At 34.6% G+C, this 13042-nt stretch overlaps 1 long non-coding RNA gene across 3 annotated transcripts; it reads right to left on the reverse strand.

The window, feature by feature from the left end:
* LOC145332138 (uncharacterized) lies at positions 1 to 6097 on the reverse strand. Of its 3 annotated transcripts, XR_013884033.1 has the most exons (6): positions 5953 to 6097; positions 3519 to 3601; positions 2827 to 2944; positions 2212 to 2365; positions 834 to 1312; positions 1 to 342 (listed from the first exon to the last, which is right to left on the reverse strand). It is a non-coding gene; the product is annotated as an uncharacterized LOC145332138 (long non-coding RNA). The 3 variants fall into 3 exon arrangements; XR_013884031.1 differs by lacking the exon at positions 1 to 342 and having other exon boundaries at positions 509 to 1312; XR_013884032.1 differs by lacking the exons at positions 1 to 342; positions 3519 to 3601 and having other exon boundaries at positions 509 to 1312.
* Between the last annotated feature and the right edge of the window lie 6945 nt (positions 6098 to 13042).

Raw genomic sequence — 13042 nt, forward strand, 5'->3', positions numbered from 1 at the left:
CAATAACAAAACAATATTAATAACAAAACAATATCAATAACAAAACAAAAAACTATGTTTATTTAAAAGTCGATATTATTTTACATTCAATAGGCTAAACTCTATTCTAAAACCAAGTTTTATTACTCTAATTAGGTCTAGTCCCTTTCGTGGCACTGCCTCTTATGGGGCATTTTGTTGTATTTTCACAGAAGCTTTTCCCTGATTTCTAGCCCCTAGAAACCTAACCAACCTAACATATCAAAAGCCACTATAAAATACAATGACATGCCCCTTAAGAGGCAGTTTCAAGTTTTATCAAATAGTATTGAGAAAATTATTCCCGTTAAATATTGTGTTGTCCTAAGAGAGCAATTATCAAAATTGGAATTAAATTTAAAGATTATGCAAAAGATAAAAAAAAATAATCAAATTGAAATCTGTCAGGAAATGAATATTAAATTTAACTTTTTGGCGTTATCCTCTAAGAAATTTTTTTTTCAATTTTGAAAACTTGAGTAATGCCCCCCCCCCCCCCCCCCCCAACAATGACGAAGAACTATTTTAGGTTAGGTTAGGTTTTAGGCTAGGGAGCCGAGCGCTGCGGCTAGGCAGGCGAGGGGGCCGAGTGCTGCGGCTAGGCAGGCGAGGGTGCCGAGCGCTGCGGCTAGGTAGGCAAGCGGGCCGAGCGCTGCGGACAGAGTTCATAGTTTGCTGTCGGGGGGCTGGGGGTTTGTTCTCAAAATTGAAAAAAAATTTCTAAGATGATAATACCAACTTTTTAAAGTTGTATAAAATCTAAGATTTAAACAACTTACAACTGTATATCAATTCCAATGATAATTGCTCTATACCTATTTGCTTATAGGCTCTAATTGATCTTTTTTTCTTTTTTTTGATCAAAAGGTTAATGCGTTTGATTCTGAAAATTGGTAATTTTAGAGATGGAAAATCATTTTTTATAAAGAGTCATAGGGATTAGTTCCATGCAGGGAATGAAACAAGTTTAGAAACCTATGTAATCTTGTTTGACTGATAAAATTTTAAAGTTTTAAAATTATAATTGTTTTCGTGAAACTGCTAAATGGATAATCACAAGAAATGTTTATTCCAAATCTAAAATTACCTAGAAAAAGTTAATACTCTAACAATTTTTTTTACAATAATTTCATCAAAATTATTATTTGTCGACATCACTTTTTTGACAACATCTCTAATAACGTCAACTCGTTTTAGAGAAAATCCATGATGTTTTTGGAAAATATTTGTTGTTTTACGAACCATGTTTAACACTTCATTTGATGGATATGTTAGTCCTCCCCGGCTTATCCTTCTAAATACATATAATTTCTTATTATCCTTTTAAATAGTACCTATCAATTTTGCTGTACGGGAGACATTCTCTATTAGGTAAAGACAACAATCAGATAGCAAAGTTTTTATTGCAAGTGTTTGTCTGTAAGTCCTAACTGTGCATGGCAAACTGTTGCACCTGTTTTTGGCCAATGCATTTCACCCAAGTTTTAATGTTACACAACTGACATAGCAGCAGTAGGAATCTTTTTAATGTCTTTGGTTTAGCTGCATGCAGAGGATTTTGCAAGAGGGGTTTTCAAACCTCCCTTATGATTTTTATACCCCATTTAAACCAAAATCGAAGGGGGGGGGAGGGGTGGAGAAGTATGCATTTGTAACCTTTAGGTGGGTGTATTACAGATATTAAGAGGAGTGAATTTTTAGTGTTAGGTAAAAAAATATTACTAAAAAAACTGTTGGTACCAACAAACATAAGAATTGAATACCATAATTTTAGCTTTAGATAACAAAAAAAATCATTTCCTTGTCCATTCATGTTTAGCTTCAATTGGTCAATTGGTATTTTCCTCTTGTAGCTGTCATTCATAGATTTTCTTACGGCCCATCCTATTTTAATGAAATTGAATTTTTATATTTACTCAAACACACAATTTTAAGTCACAATGTTAAATTCTATAATTGGACCAATGGAAGCAAATTGTAGGAACAATCTGACCATATTTCAAATTTGACTAGTTTTTATAAAGTGTAGAAACAAACCCAACATAATTTTTGCTTTAGTTTAGGTAATATTAGTTTTATTATTTTAAGCTAATTAAAGGTCACATGCTCCTCCCTTCCCTCCAATAAATATTTTGATTACCCCCCCCCCTCTCCAATAATTGCATTTGGAAGAAATTGTTATTATGCCATTACCTGCTATATAACCCAAACTGCATTTCTCTACTTTTCTTCTGCATTTTTTTTCCAAGCTTATGGATACTTCAGAAGGTACCATTGAAGATGATATGAATTTAACTGTTTCTTCTTCTATCTTGACGTTTTTCTTTGTCATCAAGTAGGTTGGGCTCTAAAATAAAATTAACTATTATCAGTCAGGCACATTGCCACACCTTTAACAGTCAGGATGTGGGGAAGGGGGGGGGGGTTCGTTTAATAATCTGCCTTCTCTATACCCAAGTCACTCATTTATATACCTCTATTTTTCACACACAGAAAATGACATAGAAAAATGGAAGGGGGGGGGGCTGCGTTCATGCGTTAATTGGGATAAAACAAATTCTTTCATTCCCAGAATTTATAAAATTAACAAAATTTATGCCTTTACAATATGAAAAAAATCACTGTCCTTTTGTGTAAACTTCTTAAAATTTTATATTAGAACATTCGCACTAAACAAACATATTTACAATAAATAGCATGCACATTTTGTTTAGCATTTTTTTCTGCTATTAACACAAGTTGTGCAATTTGAGATGGACAATCAGAATTATAGAGAAGCATTGCTATTACAAAACATCTAAGAGGTACCTGGCAAAAACTGATTACCCTCAACCTGTTCAAACATTCCAAAGGAGTAGGATGGGTTTTGTGGTTGCCTAAGGCACGGATTAAACTAAAAAGATTCTCCTGGCAATCCTGCTCTAACCTGAAAAAATATCAATCAATTAGTTTAAATTTTGTGATATATTTTTTTCATTCAACACTTTTAAAAGATGTTAAATATATTCAGCAAATGTATTACTGATGAAACATTTGTTTTTGTTCTTATGAAAAGTCCCCTTTTCAATTACTGATAGTTTTAAAACTACATGGTAAAATATTTTTTTAGACTGTTAAAGTGTAAATGTTTCCATTTCATTCAAGTTTAAAATTTGATGGAATTACCTCTCTACATAATTTTAATTAAAATGTGTTATTAAATTAAGCCTTAAAAAGGAGGGGGAGGGGTTGGAGTTGAACGCACCCCCCTCCAGTTTTGTCTTTCTCATATGAAAATTTAAACTTAAGCAGTTCTAGCCTACATGACCTATTAATTAAATTATGTCGCCCTATTCCTGCCAACCACAGCGGCTGGCAGGTGTCATGTACAGCTGCCACCACCAAAATTTACATTTTGAGACTCTTAATAAAAAGATTTACTTAAAAATAAACAAAGTCCTTATAGTATAAGGACAATGTCACATGTTAATAAAACCTAATTCACATAAAAATCAACATACCTATTGCATAATAAGCTTGTTATGCCTTCTTTTGAAAGTGCTTGGTATAACCCCAAAAGCGATTTGCTTGCCACTATGATGCTCTAAAAATAAACAATTAAATGGAAACTGTACAAAATTCTCTAGAAAAATATTACATTAATTTTTTTTAAGAGAAGCTTTCCAATACTTAGCGTACGTCCTTCTGTTATATAAAGTTATTTTTTATTATTTAGACAGAACAACAGAATCTAAAAGTAAAAAGATGACATTTAGAATAGAGATATATCTTACATTTAGGCTAGAGATTATTGAATATGTTAATACCCTTTTTCGTTTTTTCTCAGTCTCTTTAAATAGTTTTCATTGACAGAGTAGCTTTGCAAAATTATAACTTTATCTAACTTATCCGAACAACCCGAGAATGAGGAAACAGCATTCTTCTTTAATTTTCCTGGTTTTTCATAGTCCTCATCTCTAGAAAAATAGAATAGAAATAAAATAAGGATGACAATATCCATTAGTATCAAAGCTTTAAATGTAAAACTAAGACCCGCAAATCAAATAAAAAAATAATCTTAACTAGGTTATGTATTGCATTGTTCAGTGTATATATGAATCATCTCTTGAAATTGTAGTGGTCTTGAACTGACATGATGGCCTAAGTAAATGTCTTATCTTCTAATAACATTACAGACAGTCTGACAGAAAGTTAGCTACAGAGTAGATCAAAATTTAAAGATTCACACAAAACCAAATCAACTGGCTATCAGATGAGTAAATCAAACTTTTATAACTAAAGAGGACTATCCACGAACATGAGCAAGTGATTTTAAGCACCTTCCAACATTGATCCGTAGTATTTTTTTAGTGAATATAATAGGTTTATGTTAAATATTTGGTTATTCGACTAAAAAGTTATGCTTCACCATGGTTTTATATGAAAAAAAACTTTAAAATGTAAAGCATTTTAGGATACAATAATATCTACTGCTTTGTTGAGTTCAAAGGACAAAATAAAATAAAGGCATTAAATGCTGTAAATTGCAAAAGTACATTAATTAAACTGTTTAAAGTATTACAAGCTACCAACCATTTTTCTAAACATACATTTTTAATCAAAATGATATACTTTTGTGTCAAAGCTTTTAAACAACAGTTTGAACTCATCAAAACATTTGAGGAATTTGCACCAAACTATGCTTAACATTTCAAAGTTTTTTCATATAAAACCATGGTGAAACCTACCTTTTTAGTCGATAAACCAAATAATAAACATGAACCTAGTATATTCACTAAAAAATGCCAAGGATCAATGCTGGAAGGTGCTTAGAATCACTTGCCCTTGTTCGTGGATAGTCCCCTTTAAAAGACAGTCATAGCATTACAGAAAGACTGACTGACCAAATAAATGGGTGGGTAGTACAGAAACAAAAATTCCCTATAACAACAGAAAATTAAATTTCTAAACCCTTATCTAGAAAACCACAATGGATATTTAGTAGTTAATTATGCTCTATAATAATAGGAATGTGGACAAGAAGTTTCAGCTGCCTATCTTAATTCTGAGAAAATCATGTTCTATTGACAGACAGATGGACATTGGAATCTATAGAGTAGATTCACTGCTAAAATACATCCATACGTAAAAAAGCACAACAAATTATTGATGGACAAACGCTTAAAATTAGTTTTAGCAGATGTTCAGTGTCATTAAATACATACCTATAGATTTACTATTCTTACATAAGATTTATTATATTTATCTTTTGTTTACAAAATGTCTGACCGCTATGACTAGAAAAAGTAATTTGCTCTAAAAATACACATGAACCACCAGAAAAAAAATTACATCTCTAGCTGTAACAGGAGCCAAGATAGAGCCCCCCCCCCCCCCAATCTTATAAGGTGGGAATTGAGGTCCGATCTGTAGGGGTTAAAATGGACATACGGATATTCTTGTAACAATTATAGAGCTAATGCAGTTCCTAATTTGTACCTACCTAATACAGGAATCACCATTCAAAGTTTGAATTCTATAGAACAATTCTAACATTCTTAATTAATGAAAAAAGCTATCCGTTCTTATGAACATAAACACCAACAGACTGACCCAAATAATAGAAAAGCTTTGCTTTAAATAATTGGTTCTATTGATTAAAGGGGTAGTTGCACGAAATGCATTTAAACATCCAAAGGGCATATATTTGAAAGAGTTTTAATTTTCTACCACATAGTTTTTAAAAAATCAAAACTTGAAAATCGTATTTTTGTAATATATGCAATTTATATAGCTGGCTAATTTTCACAAAGATAGAATGACTACTAATTTAGTTAAAAATTATATATGTTTGATGGTATAGTTGTGACTCATGTTGAAAATCATTTTTCTAAAATGCACTTCATGCAACTATCCCTTTATAAAATTAAAACAAATGAATAAATTTACACTCACCTGAAGTGATTATTACAGACACGTGAACTTTTGGTTATCTCATTTTTAAGATATAATATTTTTAACCATTGTCTCAATAGTTCCCCATTTTTTGGTAGTCTATGGAAATACTGAGCCGGAGAGGAACAGGAAATACAATTATTAACCATCTGAAAAAAACACAGAAATTTCAATGTTATACATAAAATGTTGAAAAAAGAAGCATACAGAAGGGGGTTGTATCTATCCACCCTTCTATGAAAATTAAGGGGGATAAATACACCGCTGCAGAGTACGACCTCAAAACCCCTCTATTACAGCCAATGTAGTGTCAGTTAAAAATCAAATTAAAAAATATTTTTCATTCGTGTTTATATTGTAACTTTAGGACATAGAAATTTAAATCCTCTTGCTTTGAGATAAAGCTCACTCCCTGTTTAATTTGGTTCTTGTTGGTTTTTAATTCTTTTTAATTATGCGCTATACTCAACCCAGGCAAATCTGTGTACACGCCACTGGTTGAAAACAATGTTACATGTCCCGTGCATGAACAGAAACAGTTTTTATGTACAAAGATATCAGCAGAGTAAACAGTTATCTTTTATACTCACCCTTACTCCCAGCCCCAAGAAAAAAAACGACATAAGGGAAGCCGAAGACTATTTCTTTCATTGTGGGGGAGTTTGATTACCATTGCAAAAATTCTAAATATATAATTTGTAATATACTTAACCCTTACAGATGGGGTTTTTTTTCAATCTCATTTTTTTAGGTAAGATGGAGAGCTGTGACATCATGACGTTTTAAGTTTAGTAATTATACGTCGGCAAGAGTTGGTTTTATTAGGATATCTGGTCTGTGTCGGTCGTGGTGTCCGGTCAAAGTCGGTTGGGTAGCACCAAAATTAGAAAAAATTCTAAATAAATCTTAATTTCTACATTATGACTTTTGTGTATAAGGTAGAATTTTTTTTTGTGAATACTTAGATATCAATGACCTTCTAAAAAAAAGTGTTATGACCGTTTGACTGCACCCTGACCGACTTTATGACCGAATTTTTGTCTGGCTTTTACTATAGACATATATCATGAAAATCGTGGCTTCTATTACAGCTAGAGACTTATAAATTTTTTTGGTAAATCCTTGAGCAACAACAAACAGATAGAAATATTAATTGGCGCCGCCAACCGCCGAAAATGGCAGTTTCTGTTATTTGCCGTTTTTCGGTAATGATCAGAAAAAGTAATTTTTTTGTTATGAAAAATAAAAGTTCATCCTAAAATTTAGTTATCCTAGCTGTAAAATTGGCCGTTCTACAGCTGTTTTAAAATTTAGCGGCTAAGGAGTGGTCTGACCGCTATGACTAGAAAAAGTAATTTTCTCTAAAAATACACATGAACCACCAGAAAAAAAATTACGTCTTTATCTGTAACAGGAGCCGAGATAGAGGGGTGGGGCACTTGGAGCCCCCCTCCCCCCCCTCCCCCCCCATCTAATAAGGTAGGAATTGGGGCCCGATCTGTAAGGGTTAATTGATCCTAAAAAGGCTAACAAATAAATATCTAAAGAAATAATTTGGAAGAAAGTATAAGAACAAAAGAAATAAACACCATAAAACATAATTAATTAGTTAATAGTTTTATACTTTTATAAACGATTGATTTGTATTATAACATTTTTAAACATCACGTAGTGTTTGCTTTCATTTTCCGTACTAATAAATGGAATATGAATGTATACAAACAGCTGTTTGTTTCTTACACATATGTTATACTAAAAGTCCTCTCTTTTTTAGTTTCCCCTTCTCTTCACTAACTTGTATTGGGAAATACATTAATTATAAAACTAATAACAATCACATATACACACAAATTTAAGGAGCGCAGTTACTATATAATTAATTTGTATTAAATATAATGAAAGGTCTATAAACACCTCTTAAAATTTGACTTTATAACAATGACTTTTTTTTAATTTAAACAATTTTAAAAATACAAAAATATCAGTAATGTTTTTAAGTTTGGTTTATTTTTATTTTAGAAGCAGAAATTTGTTTATGTTTTGAAATTTTTCTATAAAGCGCACTTTGCCCCGTTTTTTATATGGTCCAATTTTATTTCCGCCAATTTCTATTGGTTGGTACAAAACAAGCCCAAATCACAGAACACTATTGGTTTAGAGCGGTAGCTAATAGGAGCCGTCCGCCAGTAAGGGTATGAAATTAGGCAAATGGTAAAAGTTGCATCATACCTTTCAAAACCAGGCCGAGACCTAATTTATGGCCAGGTTTCCTATCCCTTATCCCTGATCTATCTATTTATATTTCCAGCTTTCTATCTGTTAATTTATCTAACGATCTGTATTTATATACGTCTGTCTTATTTATCTAAATGTCTGTGAATGCCAGTGTGAAGATTTTTTAGTTCAAGACATATTTCTTATGTACTTTAATATGTCTTTCCATCTATCAATTAAGTGAAATAATAAAAAAATAAGATTTATTATAAAAATTAGTTATCATTTGATAAGATTTTTTTGTCAGTAGCTAAATATTTCGATAGCTACTGAACCAATTGAGTTCAGCTTTAGCCTTGGGATGGGTTTAGGCTATATTATGCCCTTCCCTACCAATTAAAAATACAAAGCTCCTATATGCTCAAAGTTTTTTTTTTGGTTAAAACTGCATTAACATATCCTTGCATCCCTGAGTGTGAGAGAAATCAATCTTAATTGTAATCTTCATCCTGACAACCTTTAGGCCTTTCAATTGCACATACAGTGTTCAACTACATACACACAATTTATTCTTTAGGTTAGGTAGAGATAAGGAGTGTCTATACTTAACTTTGTCTGTCTGTCCGTTTGTAACGTTATCTTCTGACATTTAAGATAGAATACTGTCTGTCAGTTGGTAGGTCATGTTATAAAAGACAAATAAATTTATTTTTAGAAAGATTTAATACTATTTTATAATCACGAATTGTTTCTTTTTTTTAGAATGACTGAACATCTGCTTTATAATCCACTTTGTCTGTTTGTTTATGTAATTAAATAAAAATTAAATAAAAATCTTATTAGGATGGCAAAACTTTCTTATTGAGACCTGAGGGCCTATTAATACAATATTAGATTCATTGGATAATCCAAAAATATCTATAGCAATTTACGTATACTTTTGAGTAACATGCATTCGACATATTTCATATGTAAATGACAATTTCGCGAACGTGATAAAACACTTTCATTAGACCTTCAAAAGATGGTCTAGAATTCTAAAAATCTTTATATAAAAGTGACATGATTGTGAAATAGACAGACTTACATAAGTTAATGATAGAGTAGACTTAATATTCAATTCAAAATGCAAACAGATTTTTAAGTATTTATTATATTGGATTAAATGCAGTTTTTGAGTAAATAAGATTATATATAGATACTTTATTTAGAAATGATTAAATATATTAATAATTCAAAACTACTGATTATTTAAGCTGGAAAGTTCTGAAGTAGCAGGATGTCTGTCTGTATATCAGGACACCAAGCAACAGGATGACTGTCTGTTTAATTAATACAATGTATTAATTAACTATGCACTTTGAAGGGGTAGAATATCTGCCTATGCAAACTAACTGAAGTAGTAGGATGTCTGTAAATAGCTGTATTGGTCTTAATAAAGACTCGAACCCAAACCAGATAATGTTCTGTGTTAGGACTCTCAATATCAACTGACTTAAATATATTTTCTCTTTATTCTTTCTGAGAGCAATTGAAGAGTAATTAAGAGTAACAACTAAAATATGTCTGCAAACTTAAATATATGACATCACAACATAAATATATGACATTTACCCCCTTCTGAAACCATCCAGCTAAGCATGGTTTCACCATCCATCAGGCTGATCCAACAAACTGGGATCAATGTCTTCACTGGGTGAACCTACATCGAAATTAACCCCGGCCTCAAGTCCTTCATCTCCTTCACCCACTGGAGGAGGAGTGTTCAGCGCCCCTCCACCAACCTCAGCCGAGACACCCACTGTTGCCGCCATGACAGCATTACTCGCTGCAGCAGCTACTGGCCCTCCTACAGCAACCATCACAGCATCATTTACAGCCGAGGCAGTATCATTCGCAACAGCCACCTCTGCAGCAACCGCTGACCCATCTGCCGGCATTGCCACCTCCATCTCAACACCACCAGCGACCTGAACACCTCCCGAAACCATCATCACCCCGTTGTTAGCCTCAGCACCGCCAGAAGTCCCAGCCTGTTGCAACTGCCAATATGCCGCCGCCGGTAAGTCATTGTTTATTCTGCGCCGGATCTCGGACAGCTCGCTAAAAATATTAGACAGGTGCCTTTGCACTTCAGCCTCTTTTTGCGCCATCTCAGAAATAGCCTCTTGAACCTTAGTTCCCTGCCCTGCCAAAACACTTTCTACCTGTTGCCCCACCTGCTGTCCCAACTTGGTTGAACTACTTTCCCAATTATCAGTCATCGCTGTCTGTACACGCTGTACCAGATAAGAAGCCTTTTGCTGTGCAGTAGTAGCCACCATTTGCTGTACCTCCGTATCTACCTTCCTTATACATTCCATTAGATCCTTCTTATGCGTGGCCAACATATCTTTAATCCGTTTATGACCGTCTGTCTGCCAAAGTTTCTGTGCAGTGTTCAAACTTTTGACTGATTCTTTTACAGCCTCACGAATTTTTTCCTCAACCATAGGCTTTAGAGTCACAGCAACAGAATTACTGATTCTACCTATATCTTCATCACTGAGCGGCGCCAATCCACGTCTGTCATTCTTGCGCTCAGCCTTATTTCTCTCGACTTCAGCACGCAAATCTGGTAACTCCCTCTTCTGTTTAGGCCCAAGAGAATCTGCCCCAGCAGGCCGCTTGACCACGCCCCTTCTGGAAGTACCTTCCCCAGCATCATCATAAGCCTTGCTGGCTCCCTTAGTCCTGACCGACCCAGCAGCCTGTTTTGGCACAAACTTACCAAACCTGCGCCGTCCCTCACCAGAACTAGTATCTGCCACCTTTTGTTCAGGCTTGTCCGTTGGAGGCTCAGCCCAACTGTCTAGCTCCGAACCACTCTGTTCACTAGGCAGACAATCCCTGGAATCAAGCTCAACCTCAAGGCCCACGTTGCCAACATCATCTTCGTCATCATACCCAGGCTCATACCTGGGCGACTCTACATCATACTGCCTCCTATCATCTCTTCTATACACAACATGCCGCCGATTAGCTCTACCAGCATCCAGCATCTCAACAGACGGTTCACGCTCCTCCCGCCGACCAGACGCCTGCTGATACCGCCTCTCGTTTCCATCTCCATTTCCTGATTTGAATTTATTATTATGACCAGACATTATTAGCTGATAACTGTTCACCAGTCCACCCGCAAATATCAACTGATTTAGCCTTTCATTGTAGAACAACTCTCCACCTACTAGCTTTGTCAGCACATATTTGTTATTAAAATAATCAAATAACAATTCATGAACTCTTATTATAATATATTTTTATAATATATATTTTTTTTTCAAAAATAATTATTATCAGCTCTCCTTTCCTTACTTTTTCCGTCCTCGAGTTCCTATCTGAACATGTACCACAGGACCCCCTACTTGAGATCTTAACCTCCTCCCAGTGTCCCATAAATATTTCGCCACCCATGATCCACTTTTCTTAATTGTTACTAATCTTTCAGGTGAAGATTGCGGCGGCGCCATAGTCAAAAACGACTGTTCCGATGGAAGCTCAACCTCGTCAAAATTACCCTCAACTACAGGAGCAGGCACCACAGATTCATCTGTCACTCCCACCTCTACTCCTTCACCTACAGGTATATTTTCTCTATTAATATTCCACTCATTTCCATCCCCTGAAACTCTGTCATTATCAACCGCAACCTCACTCTCCTTCTCCTGGATCTCGTCACTCTGTCTTTCCCCTGCCAATTCAAAACCATCATTTTCAGATGACAAATACACAACATCTTCACTCTCTCTCTCCTCTACAGTTGCCCTCTCTACAGGCATATTATCCACCTCCAAAAATATCTCATCGGAAGGGCAAATTTCAGGTAAAGGAAAAACGTTAAAATTAACCTCCTCTCCTAAAACTTCCGTTCGAGCATGAATTTTTCGAATTTTATCTCTAGCCACAACCTGATTTTTCTTGATGGGATTATTCCCAAAAGGTGCCAATTCATACAATGCATCCGAAAATTTCTTAACTACAATAAAAGGCCCCCCATAAAAAGACTGCAATTTCTTAACACGTCAGTCTTCACAATATTAAAGAAAGCATAACAAACATCTGTCACCCTCAATGCTTCCTTCTGTACTCTGTGTTTATTTTGAACCTCTAAATATAACTTGGATTTTGTAGAAATTCTCTTAATTACATCCTCCATATTTTTCAGAAATTCCAAATACGACCGCGAGGATGAAGATTCAACAGACGGAACTGGTGATAGAAAATCGAGGGGAATACGTGGCTGACGACCGAAAACCAGAAAAAATGGAGAATAGCCAGTTCTAGAACTCTTGGAGCAGTTAATCACTAACGTAGCCAAAGGTAATTTTTTAGCCCAGTCCTTAGTTCCATGATTTTCATCTACTTTCAAAGCAGCATACAAACTCTGATTTTGCCTCTCTACAGGATTCGAATTTGGATTCCTGGGGGGAACTAGGACAGTATCCACCCCCAATCCTTTCATCACCCCTTTAAACACACTGCTTGTAAAATTTGTACCTCTATCCGATCTCAAAGCCCTAAATAAACCATAGGTAGGTACAAAATTTTCCAATATAGCCTTTACAGTTGTTTCAGTTTTAGCATCAACCAACGGACATGTAAAAACATATCTAGAAAATAAGCAAACCATGATTAAGACAAATTTAACCGTCTGTCCCTGATGATAACATGGAGTCCAAGGACCAACTAGGTCCACTGACATATTAGCAAAAACTTCACTACTTTGAACAGAATGAGTTATAGGTGAAACATGTTTAGGATTACTTCCAGCCTTTTTCAAACATGTAATACAACTTCGCATTCTCGATTCCACAAACTTGTTCACGCCAGGCATAAA

This window comes from Acartia tonsa, chromosome 11, assembly GCF_053477335.1.
Source record: "Acartia tonsa isolate MP-2025a chromosome 11, ASM5347733v1, whole genome shotgun sequence".
NCBI classification, from domain to species: Eukaryota; Metazoa; Arthropoda; class Copepoda; order Calanoida; family Acartiidae; genus Acartia; species Acartia tonsa.